Raw genomic sequence first — 12,528 nt, 5'->3', positions numbered from 1 at the left:
CTGCACTCCAGTCTGGGCGACAGAGTGAGACTCCAACTCAAAAAAAAAAAAACAACAAAACAAAACAAGTGTCCATGCCTCAAAGATGTCCAAAAATGCTTTGAAGGTATCCACTGTTCTTCGTCTCCAAAACTTCCACCTTAGTCTAATTGAAGGATCGATTCATCACGGCCTGTCTTTTGTCCTGTGTGGTGTATTATCTGGCAGGCATCGTGTGAACTTTTAAAACTATACATTAGATCGCCACACCCCGTTTGTTGCTTAAAAGCCCTCCAGTGTCTCTAAGAAAAAAACCCTGAAGTTCTGCCATTGAGCACACGGCCTTAAACATCCTGGCCTCAGCCCACCTATCTGATCTCTTCCACCATCAGCTGCTGCTACCTGGAGCCAGTCATGGTCCCGTGGCTCAGCCCACCCTTCCTCGCTTCCTGGCTCTGCATTCATTGTCCTCATGCTGTTGGGCTGCAGTTGGCCAGCGTGGAAGTATTTACACCATGGGAAGCAGTAGAGGCTTTGGGTCCGGGTGGCCTGCCTCCTGAGAGCAGCTGCTAAACACTTACTGCATGCAACTCAGGACAGTCCACCTGGTTTCTTACAAATGCCAACCTTCCTTCTGCCCTTGGTCCTTTACCCTCGTGCTCTCTGCCTGGAATTTTCTCCTCTGCAGTGGCTGTTTCATGTTGTTTGAGGGTGGGAGGCATTCCTATCCTGGTCACGTAGTCATTGTATCTAGGTAAAATGTGAGTTTCTCAGAGAGGACTTATCTGACCACCAGGAATGTCGCCCCTCCCCTCCCCTATCTCTTTTTCTTTCACTCTTCCTTGTTGTGTTTTCTTGTTGACACTAACTGCACTCTAAAGTTGTATGCTTATAAACAGTGTAATACGTTTAAGGATGTCGAGTTGCTTGCCTCTTTCACCTGTCGTCCTTCTCAGAGAATGTAGATTTCCTAAACCTTACCCAAAACCGAATTCCCAGAAACACTCAGAACAGGACCTGTGGCATATTAGTTGCTTATGAATGATTTGTTGAATGAGTGAATGATTTAATAAGTGAAGAACAGTGATAATTAGCTATTCATGAATAACCAGCATGTTCTTTAACTAGGCAACTGTCATTTATATCAACTCAACAGACTTGTATTTAGTTTATGCTTGCATATTTATCAGGTACAGATTTTTTTAAAGGACCCTCCAAAAGGAAAAATGCAAACTCATGGCTGAAATTCCAGAAGTTTTGCCATGTTGGTTGTGGTCATCCAGATTGACCTCTGTTTTGAAAAGCAGCACAAGTGTTCGAGGTTCTGTGGTGTTCAGTGTGATGTGATAAATGGCAGTCATATGTAAGGACCCACTGACGCATTTTATGGCTTCAATTCAATCTCAAGTGCTTAAAATACCACTTGTGCTCTGTTCTCATGACTCTGCCCCGAACCTCTGGCTCTTACTCAGTCCTCTTATCTTGTGGACATTTCTAGACAGGTCTCATTGCTGCCCTGTACTTTGTTCTTGGCCTTTTCTTAGTCTGACCCGTTTACTCAAAATCTGCATGGGCAGAAACTCCGTGCTCTGGAAATGTGTTGCCTTTCGGCACTTTTCCAGGCCTGGGCTTTCCAAAGAAGGAAAACGTGCATCTTCCGTGCCTCCCAGTGTCCCCCGCACCTTCTCACACGTGCTCTACACGTGTGGCGATTGTGTCTGCATGGCTTCACTAGAAGGGCACATCGCTTGGCAAGAAAAGCTCCTGGTTTTGAACTTTGTTGTGGAGATTTTGGTGTTTACATAAACCATTAACGGATATGTGTGTTTGTATATGCACAAGTAGTGCGTTCTAGTTCTTTTAGAATTTTTTTTTTAACTTAAGATGATCTTATGCACTCACTAGTAAATTCAAAGCCTGGGAGCCATTAACATCCACCACTACTCTTCGGAAACTGAGTTTGTGTGAGAGAAGGCGGTAACACAAGCCAGTATGACAATCAGAGCTGTTACGGTTGCAATTCCATGTGTCCTTTGGGAGGATTTTCTTTTGTTCTGAAAAGTAGTATCCTTTATTTTATAGATGAGAACATTTAGGCTTAGAAAATATAGGGTACTTGCACAAGATATGATAGCAAATAAATGTGATGAAGCTTCTACGCTAGATCTCCTTATGTAGAGGATGAGAGTCTGACATGTCTTGGTATAGCATGGTAGGAGCTCAAAGCTTTGTTGGCTGAAAGAATGAATAAACAGGGCTGAGGAGTGTGTGGTTTAAAAAAATTAGGTATCAGCAACACGCCATACCCAGTGACTCAGCATCTCACAAGTTGGGCTTGCGGATATTCATTTAAAGGGCCTAGAGGATTTTTTATGTGTATATAATACGGGAAGGATCATGAAAGAGAACCAGTGTGAAGACACCCTAAGTGAGAGCCATCTGACTTCAAATAATGACGCCTGGGCTGGGAAACCTCGCCTCCCTTGTTCTCCAGGTGAGGGAGTCAAGCCTGGCTTCAGAGCTTGCAGGCCCAGGTGGAGACAGAGTCCGAAACAGCCTCCAGAACTTCTGCCTCTCAACCAAGTTCTCGCTCACTTCTACCACATTCACTAACTGCTCTCAGAGATCGGGATATTCCTTAAGTGCTGACTCTCTGAGTGACACGGACTTGTGCATGTACGATTTAAAAAGCCTTTTCTTCTTATATGCTATTCATTTTAATAAGTAAAACATCCAACTGCCATTTTTTCCCTAAAATAAACAAATGTCTCAAAATGTTGAGCGAAGCCACATAATTGGAGTCAGTCATTTCCATATTGATCTTTGGAATGTAAGCTTACATTTATGAACTGTTCACATTAAATTGCTACATAGGAGAAGATAGAAAGAACTCATTAGGCTTTTCGCTCAGAGACGATAATATTGCTGACTTTCCCTGCCAATTTTCATGTTGCATGTATCAAACTCAAACTGTGATGCTGACGTAATGCACCTTATAAGAAAGTGCCGATTAGTCAATGAGAATGTTACGCTTCTGTGGGTTTTGTTAGTATATAACCAGCATCCCAATATTGTTTTGCCAGGGGATGTTGAAGAGGCACTCTCTTCTCAGTGCTCTTCCAGGTGCTGGGGATACGGTGGTGAAAAGAAGGTCCCTGTTCTTCCAGGCTCACATTCTAGGCGCAAAGGGAAACAATAAACCGTGAGGCAGCGACCAATATGTAGACACGGAGTGGTAGGAAATACGGTGGAGTTTAATAAGGCAGCCTAAGTGGCTAGAGAGTGGGGAGAGGAGGGGTGTCGTTTTGGGTGGTGGAGTCAGGACCGTGTGACATGAAGGTCTGGCCCATGGCGCCTGTGCTTGCCCAGCCCTGGGGTGGGGATCAAGGTGTGGCACGGATGCTTCTTTTCTCCAGGTATGGGAAGGACACCTCTCCCAGGAGGGTCTCATGACCTGCTTGGGTGGGGGGAAGGAAGGTCAGAGGATCTTTCCTGTCCTGCCATTTCCCAGATTTCTTCAGCCTAAAATATTCAGCTTGCCGAGGCACCCTATTCTGCGACCGTGTCTTCTAAACTCTGTCAGAGATTGAGCAGTGGCATGTTTTACCCATCTAGAAGGTGCAGTCGATTGGACTTGCTATGGAATTAGAAGTGGAGAAGGCGAGAAAAGAGATGAAGGAATCATGAATCCTAGAACGCTGGCCTGAGCGAGTTGGAGACGGGGAGAGGAAAGGTTTTAGGGAAAATGAGCCAGACTTGTTTTTTGGACATGTTATATTTGAGATATTATGAGATATCTCATTGAAAGGCCAAGAAGAAAGTTAAATATGGAAGTGTAGCTCTCAGAGAAGACATTCAAGTCGAGATACAACTCGGGAAGTCATAAACATTGAGATGGTATTCTTTCTGTGCACACGAAGTGCTTGTAAGTACCAGAATTTGTGCTATCGTATCTCATCGAATCTCAACAGCACTGTAAGTTAGAGACTATCATCCCAATTTAATGGATTTTTAAAAAAGAGTGGTTGAAGGGTTAAGCAACTAGACTTAGGTCTCATTAAGCTGTTTGCCAGTGAGAACAGGCCTCGAAGCGAGTCCACTTGGTCAGGGGACAGTTTCTTAAACCAATGCTCCCTGTCTCCCTCATGTCAGCATGTTGGCCATATCCTGTTTTATATATACCATGTGCATAAGGTAGTTTCTCTTTGGCTTAAATATTATTGTTATTTTTATTATTTTTTTTGAGTTGGAGTCTCACTCTGTCGCCCAGACTGGAGTGCAGTGGCCGCTCCCGGCCACCGCAGCCTCGACCTGCGATCCTTCCACCTCAGCCTTCCGAGAAGCCAGATTTATAGGCATGCGCTACCACGCCTGGCTAATTTTTTGATTTATTGTATAGATGAGGTCTCGCTGCCCAGGCGGGTCTCGAACCCATGGTCTCAGGCAATCCACTCACCTCAGCCTCCCAAAGGCACGGGATTACAGACTGAGCCACCGAGCCCGGCATTATTTTTATATTAAGAAGAATATTGGTTAGGAAGTAAAATAAATTGTAGTTCTCCATTATTAAAATTGCTCATAAAATAAGACTATTTATAAATTAGATATCACAGGATTGCGTTTCTCAAGAAATCAAGAAATGCACATTCCAAGGGTTTTATAATGGGCAAAGCAAATGTTAGATATTGTACTATGAATATACAATATGTATAGTATGCACATTCATACATAGATAATGCAGTCAGTCGGTCTGTGTGTGTGTCTGTATTTAATTTGGGATGGGAGATTAATCTGTACACATTAAATATGTAATCCTTTTTCTGTTTATTCACAGTCTAATATGCAAAAGGGATAGAGAGATATTCTGGTTACAGATTTGCCCCAAGATTTCAGTTATGAAGTGTCTATGTATCTGCATAATTAATAGGTCTTTGAAAAAAAACCTCAGCTATTATTATTTTTACTTAAGGGCATTTATCATCCAACTGAAAGGGAATACACTTTACTCTTATACAGGAATTAAAATTACTTTCTAATGGAAGGAAAACATGATGCTTTTGCAAAAGTTAATGCCAAAGGCTAAAAGGACAAATCACCATGCTTTATTTTCTTAGTGAGGATATAGTAAAATTTTAAATTAATACTATCTGTCATATTATTTAGTTGAAGGGAGTCATTACATTCTAAATGAATCTATAATTAAAAAAGAGGTCAGAATTGTGTAATAATGACATTTTACATATGAAGTGAGTTTAAACGTTGCAGAAGGATTGCATTTTTCAGTATTATTTGTGGGAAAACATAATAGAAAAACTTGCCTTGTCTATTATGAAACACTTTAAAAATGAAAATCACATGAAAACCTTTCAAGGCACCAGTTATTCCTTAAATCCAGCAGTGCTAATGTTACCTTCAATTACCAGAAGCTAATTGCATTTAAATTACTTGTACATTTGAATCTAAGGCAGCTTTTAAAAAATTTCCACTGCAATATTTGTTTTCGTGGGAATTTTGTTTTCAGGGTTGATAACTGTTTATCGTTGTACTTCCGCTTATTTTTAGCAAGACTTTGCACTGAGTCTGTTAGTGATGAAAACATTACTAGAAATTGTTTATTTAAATAGATTTCTTTAAATCAGCTACTCTTCAGTAGCAAAAACATGCCCTACCTAGTTTTATTTTGTATTTTTAATTGTACTAAAATAAACATACAAAAAAGGGATTTAACTTCAATATTCTATTGACTAAGAATGTTCCAACTGACATTCTCATTATGTTCCATAGAGCTAAATTTTGATAAAACAATTTCAGTTTAGTATTCATTTATTCCATATAGACAATAAATCTGAGTACACCAGGAAAATTCAGCTTTGAAATAGCAATGAATGATTTGCAATATTAAAGGAAAAGCGACTGTGATCTAAAAGATAAACATTATATGTAACAGAAAATAACTTGATTTCATTATGGCCTTTATCTTTTCAAAAGTTTTCTAATTTTGTCTTTTTAAATTCTAATCATTTTTGTAGCTTATTTTGATAACTATTCTGTAAATATATAATTTGATATTTTTATTAAGGTGGCAAGAGGTAGGTGGAGTTTAGAATTTGGTGTTAGTCTCTAGTGTTTCAAAGTTTCAATATCTGTGTTGAGTTTTTAAAATTATTGTCTTCTAAATTGTAATTCTTTATAATGTGCTTTTTTGTAGGAATACAATAATTAATTACTATTATATTTTATTTTGCAATTAAAAAAAAATGTTTTTTTTTTGAGTTGGAGTCTCACTCTGTCGCCCAGACTGGAGTGCAGTGGCCGCTCCCGGCCACCGCAGCCTCAACCTGCTGGGCTCCGGCGATCCTTCCGCCTCAGCCTTCCGAGTAGCCGGAATTACAGGCGTGCGCTACCATGTCCGGCTGATTTTTTGATTTATTGTAGAGATGAGGTCTCGCCAAGTTGCCCAGGCAGGTCTCGAACCCGCGGGCTCAGGCAATCCACTTTTCAAAACTGTGATAAAATATACCTAACATAAAATTTACTATTTTAAGCCCCTTTAAGTGCAAGACTCATTGGCATCAAGTACATTTACTATGGCATGCAGATTTGCAGTGTTGTTTCATAACATTATTTAATTGTTTCTTTTAGTTTTACTTGTTGTCTTTATTTTGTATGCAATTTATATTATAGAAATACAGTGTCTTTGAGAAATTCTTGCAAAAACAATGAAGAAGAAATCAAGTGCTACTTAATGTGCATAAATATATTTGTAGAACTAATTAGCAGCAATAGATTATTTCATAAAATAGAATTTTAAAAATATAAAGCTGTTGGTCATATCAAAAATGTTACATATTTATTACTTTTATATTTTCTGGTTTCAGATTTTAATCCAACCTTATAATCTTTAATGCTAATGCAATATGGCTGAATTTCAATACATTTTTAGTATTCCAGTGGCTTACTTCTTGTATGAAAAATTAGATTATTTCATGGAGAAAAAAAGAAGCTAATCCTTTGTTACAGCAAACACACAGTCAGGGGACTCACTCACCAAATGTTTATTGTCAAGTATGAAATCAGCTTTATTGCAAAGCATCAGATTTCAGTTAAGCAAAACTTCTATCTCTGCTGCATAGTTTTTCACGCTTCAGGAAAGTATGTTTAATTTATAGGGGCTAACATAAAAATGTAATCTGCCTGACATTTGGACTTTAGTTATTTACACTCATTATTACACTTATTATTTGTGTATCTTCTGATAGAGCAGTTTCCTAAAACACTTTTCTTTTTAAATCTTATGTTATGTTTTTTTGAGCTTCATTTTGAAATATTTGAGCTGATTAGACCCCCAGACTTAAAAGGCAGTACCAGTTTAATCAGCTTCCAAATTCAAGAGTATAAGCTATCACCCACACCAGCCCCAGGACTATCCATGGCATGGTGAACAATCAGGATTCAACTAACATTCTCTTTTTCTCACCCTGTGTGTATGTGGGGCTGTGTGTGTGTGCGATATGGCTTTGCATACTTTTAAAAAATTCCATTTAACTTTCTATGCATTTTTTACTATTTACTCTGAAAATGTAATACGACTCATCATTTTACCTATGTACATTTTATATGTATATATGTATACATTTATAACGCATACACACATATATATGTATTACACATAATTTGCAAATTGGAATTTCTTTATCTTCTGACTACTCAGTGTCATTAGACTTTTGGCCTTTAACCGGAATTCCAACTTCAGATGCAAATGCCCCGGCCCCCTCCTGGACTCTGCAGTGACACATTTTTGAGTCCCCGACCTGCTATTTCATGTGTACTGTTTACCCTTTTCATTGGCTCTCTGCCCCGCCTCCAGGAGCCCATGTCCTCACCTCCTGCCTCTTGTTTTTGATTACATCTGGTTCTCGTCAATCAATTCTGGATGAAGTTGAACGATTTTGCCCTCTGACACTACTACTGATATAATTCATCATGATCAGATCTATTGAGCTCAGCGTCTGCCTCTAGTATTCTGATTCTTCTCAGGGGAGTCAGACTTAATTGGGACCTTCTGCTTCTAAGTGGTCCACTATCTCCAAAACTTTGACATTTGTCTGCAGTCCTGTTCTCTGAACCCAGGCTAAGGATGATAGTTTCGGTTGAGTATTTCTTGCAGGGTTCCACTCTGAACTTTCAGCCATGGAATCCCTAGACCAGATTCCCATATATAAAATGAGAGGAGACATTCATACTGACCAAGCACATGGCCTATTGCTCTGCATTATGAGTTTAGATCAAAATTAATTAAACAAAATTTGTCCTGCTCTCAACTAGCTTATGACTTAATGGGAATATTGCAGGAATTTGCTGATAATAATGGCAATTACACAGTGCAAAACGTCTGTAAGAAGAATGGCATAGTTTTATCTGAGGCTAATTAACTTCGAAAGTGTTCTTTTAACCCACTGGTTCTGTGTTCTGTGGCTGGAGTGTAAAAAAAAATGGGTAAATGTTTGAGTCTCAAGTTCTTTGTTTTAAAAAGAGTTAAGCAATGGCACCTACTTTGTGGAATCTACATATTAAATGAGTAATACATATATAAAATATATAGCCTTCATATCAGATGAATTCCATAAAATATGTGTGGCATACATGTGAGTATATGTCCAATGTGTATTTCAATTTATATATAGATATATAAGCTAGGTTTACAGACACCAATTATGATTTCAGTTTCCAATCTACTAATATTTTGAGGCTCATTGATAACTCGCAAGAGGAGATGACAGAAAGGCAGCTAGGTGTGTCCACCTGGAGCCAGCAGAAAGCTCTGGACTGACAGTGAAGAGTAAACCTTGTGCAAATCTCAAAGGCGAGATACCCATCTGAATGCTGGAAACAAGAATACAAGCGTCAGAGGTGACTTAAAAAGATGGCTGAAAATGCAAGCAAACCCACACAGAGAGGCAACAACCAACACCCACCTCGTTGTTCAGTTAGCCCATCAAGGCAGTGCTGAGATGTGGGGTCTCCAGGGAGAGGCCATGTGTCCCTCATCTGACAAGGATGCTGGAGAAAGGAGACACTCCTGGAGGCCGGGCGTGGCCTTTTCACCCTTGATGTCGCTGATCTGCCTGGAGCTGACTGACAGGCAGTGCCCTCTGGAGCTTGTGCTGCAGGAGACAAGTGAGAGTCGGAGTGTGCTGAGGGCTGGCAAACCCCGCTCCCCAGAGTGGAAGTCAAGATATTGGAGGCAGATTTCAAACTGCGGGTTAGACATACTTCTCAGTGAAAGACTCATTTGGAACCAAGTTTTTGAAAGGTTTTCCTTGAAAACAAAAAGTTAAATAATGAGACGCGTGTGCGTCTCCTAGGCCAGCTGGAGTCGAGGCTATTGCAGAGACTGTACTTTACTTTTCTCAAGGTGGGAAATAGAATAAGGGGAGAATGTCACGTGATTACAAAGTGGGCAGTGGGCCGGGCATGGTGGCTCACGCCTGCGATCCTCGCACTCTGGGAGGTTCCAGGGTTGCTTGAGCCCAGGAGTTCAAGACCAGCCTGGGCAACACAGTGAGACCTTGCTCCAACAACAACAGAAATTAGCCAGACGTGGTGGCACATGCCTGTAGTCTCAGCTGCTCAGGAGGCTAAGGAAGGAGGATCACCTGAGTCCAGGAGGTTGGCGCTTTGATGTGCCTCGATCGTGCCATTGCACACTCTGGGTGACAGAGTGAAACCCCGACTCAAAAACAAATAAATAAAAATAAAGTGGATTGTGGGAAGATAATTAAGGGAGAAGAAGGGACTATGGCTTGAGAAGAGAACCTTGTAGGAGCACAGTCACCTGCAGAGCCCGCTCTCATATTGTCACTGGTGTGCTCGAAAATCGTCTGGAAAGACAAAAGATTTCTCTGTAAGAAGACAGTGAGACTGAACTTACTGAAAGTTTCCCTGGGTAAACAGGGTGCTCTCCCTTCCTTCCTTCCTTCCTTCCTTCCTTCCTTCCTTCCTTCCTTCCTTCCTTCCTTCCTTCCTTCCTTTCCAGTTTGCTTACTAACTCAGAAAACGTACCCACAACAATATGTGACTCAGAGACAAAGAAAAAAGTCACATGTTTCTGACCAAATGAATGTCATCATTTTATGTGGCTTTCCATATGTGTATCACCAGACACTTCAGAATACCAGAGATGAAACCTTTGCTTGGCAGTTGCTGGACTGTTTTCTTAGTAAGTTTAAAGTGTTGTGAATTAGGGACCAATGTGTACATCAGAAATATGCAGGTCTTTTGTCCAATATTATTGTAGATTTAAAAATCTTGCATTTTAAAATTTCCACTTTACTATGTCTCCCACGAAGCTGTGAACTTTTTGAGAGCTAAATGTCTCATACATTTTTTTGCTACGAATGATTCAGTGAGATGAATTACGGTTCGAGATTTTTTTTTTTTTTTGAGTTGGAGTCTCACTCTGTTGCCCAGACTGGAGTGCAGTGGCTCCCGGCCACCGCAGCCTCGACCTATTTGACTCTGGCGATCCTTCCGCCTCAGCCTTCCAGGTAGCCGGAATTACAGGCATGCGCTACCACGCCCGGCTGATTTTTTAATTTATTGTAGAGATGAGGTCTCACTGCGCAGGTGGGTCTCGAACCCGCAGGCTCAGGCAATCCACTCACCTCAGCCTCCCAAAGGCGCGGGATGACAGGCTGAGCCACCGAGCCTGGCTGAAATGTTCTTTTTTAATAACACGATCTTAAAAGATTGAGTTGAAAAGTTTGTGCGGAGAAAAATCCTGAGAGCTGTAACACAGACATCTATAAGATTAAAACTAGTCGTTTAATTTGTCAGTCAATGGATTTTTTAAAATTTCTGGAATGAGTACAAGAACAACAGTGGGTAACATAGAAAGCATTTTCCTTGCATGCTAGGTTCTTCCAAGCATATTACACCCCTCAGCGCCTCTTGGGGTGGACTGTATTCTAACCCTTCTCATTCCACAGATGGAGACTGATTTTGAGGGGGTAAAAGAAGATGTCGGCAGAGATGCAAGCACCTAACTCTCCCTCCGTCCTTTGCCTCTGGAACCTCGATTTATTTATCTCTTCTCTCAATTTGCCATACGCAGCCTCTCCATGACCCCCTCCTGGTGAACACAGATATGACCCACGTATTCTTTTAATCCAGCCAGTGAGAGAACTACTAGCACCCTTCGGATCACGAATGTCCGTTTCATAAAATTATGCGTAATGAAACACACATTCAAGAAATGTAGGCCAAGCTCTGGTCATCCCCCATGCATCCCCAAAACTTTATTTTAGCTTTAACATGTCACCTGTGAGAACATTCATGTCTTTGCCAAGGTGATTAAACCCAAGCCCCGCCCCCATAAACTTACCCCGGCCAATAGCTAGCGGCTCTCCCAGGGTCCTCTTTTCTCCTCCTCCTGTCTTGTTTTGCTCTTTGGGGTCAGGACAGCACTGAGCCTCAAATCTCCAGGTCAACACAGGAACAAGACTCCCCACTGTCGGCCACTCAGCAGGCCCAGGCCGCAGTGCGCAGACAAAATCCCAGGGCCACTCCTCCCCGTGTCTGTGGGCTTGAAAATGTTACTTAAACTCCCTAAGCTTCAGTTTATTCATAGACAAAATGGAGGTGACGGCAGTCACCCATGTTTGAGGGCTAGACAAGATAAGTCACAAAAACGTCTTAAATCAGCACATGCACACCTAAGGACTAAATAAATGTTTGCTGTTATTGATACTCCTGTTGTTATGTTGCATGGGATCTTGGAAAGCCTTACTCTTATTTGCTTCTCTGGTGTTTATGATACTTCCATATTTCTTTTGGTCTATGGTGAAATATTTTTGCATAATCTCACCTTTGTTTGCACTAAGCAATGAGTGAAAATGCATTTAAACTGTTTTTAAAAATTTGTGGTTAATTATACATGCAACCAACAGAGTAACGGCTAATTATTTTTAATGTATAATAGAATGCCAGTGGGTAAGATTTCTGCAGTCATGAATTTTATGTGAATTCACATGAAATGCTTAATGTAAAATCTTACCGATAAAGAGATATGTGGCAACAGTTATCGGTGTGTAGCCTAAATTTAATTGCATAGATTTCTAGGAGTAATTGCGTTTCATCAGAGTGCCCAGATCAACAAGTCATATACATTCTTTCATCTAACGTAGAATTTAAGCTTCCTGCATAAAGCACAAAAATAACAGATCTCCAAAACCATCGCATTCCACAATTTTCTAGTCTGTTGATTTTGGTTCCTGTACCTCTGGGCATAAAAGCTGATTAGTCCAATGCCCCCAGTAATTACAATCTAAGAACGTAGAAAAACATTTGAATAGTAGTAAAAGAAACATCAGCAAATCACAAGATGATTAGAAAAAATAATATGGCAAGGTTGTGACTCTCAACCCCATTCTGTGATAATAAGTATATTCCATAAACATTTCGCAGAAAAATCAATCAATTCATGCCTTTATTTATAAAATCCTGAACGGTAAAAATAAGTAGAATTTAGCCATCATATAAAAGGAAATC

The 12,528-nt window shown here is 40.4% G+C and overlaps 1 protein-coding gene across 1 annotated transcript in view; it reads left to right on the top strand.

Annotated features, from left to right (window-relative positions):
* FAT4 (FAT atypical cadherin 4) overlaps nt 1-12,528 on the top strand; it is a gene marked incomplete at both ends in the record, with an annotated part of 164,477 nt that overhangs the window by 96,911 nt on the left and 55,038 nt on the right. The window lies entirely within an intron of this gene.

Source organism: Carlito syrichta, unplaced genomic scaffold (assembly GCF_000164805.1).
Source record: "Carlito syrichta isolate Samal-C Ts95f unplaced genomic scaffold, Tarsius_syrichta-2.0.1 Scaffold47747, whole genome shotgun sequence".
Lineage (NCBI taxonomy): Eukaryota > Metazoa > Chordata > Mammalia > Primates > Tarsiidae > Carlito > Carlito syrichta.
This window is presented reverse-complemented; position numbering and strand designations above follow the sequence as displayed.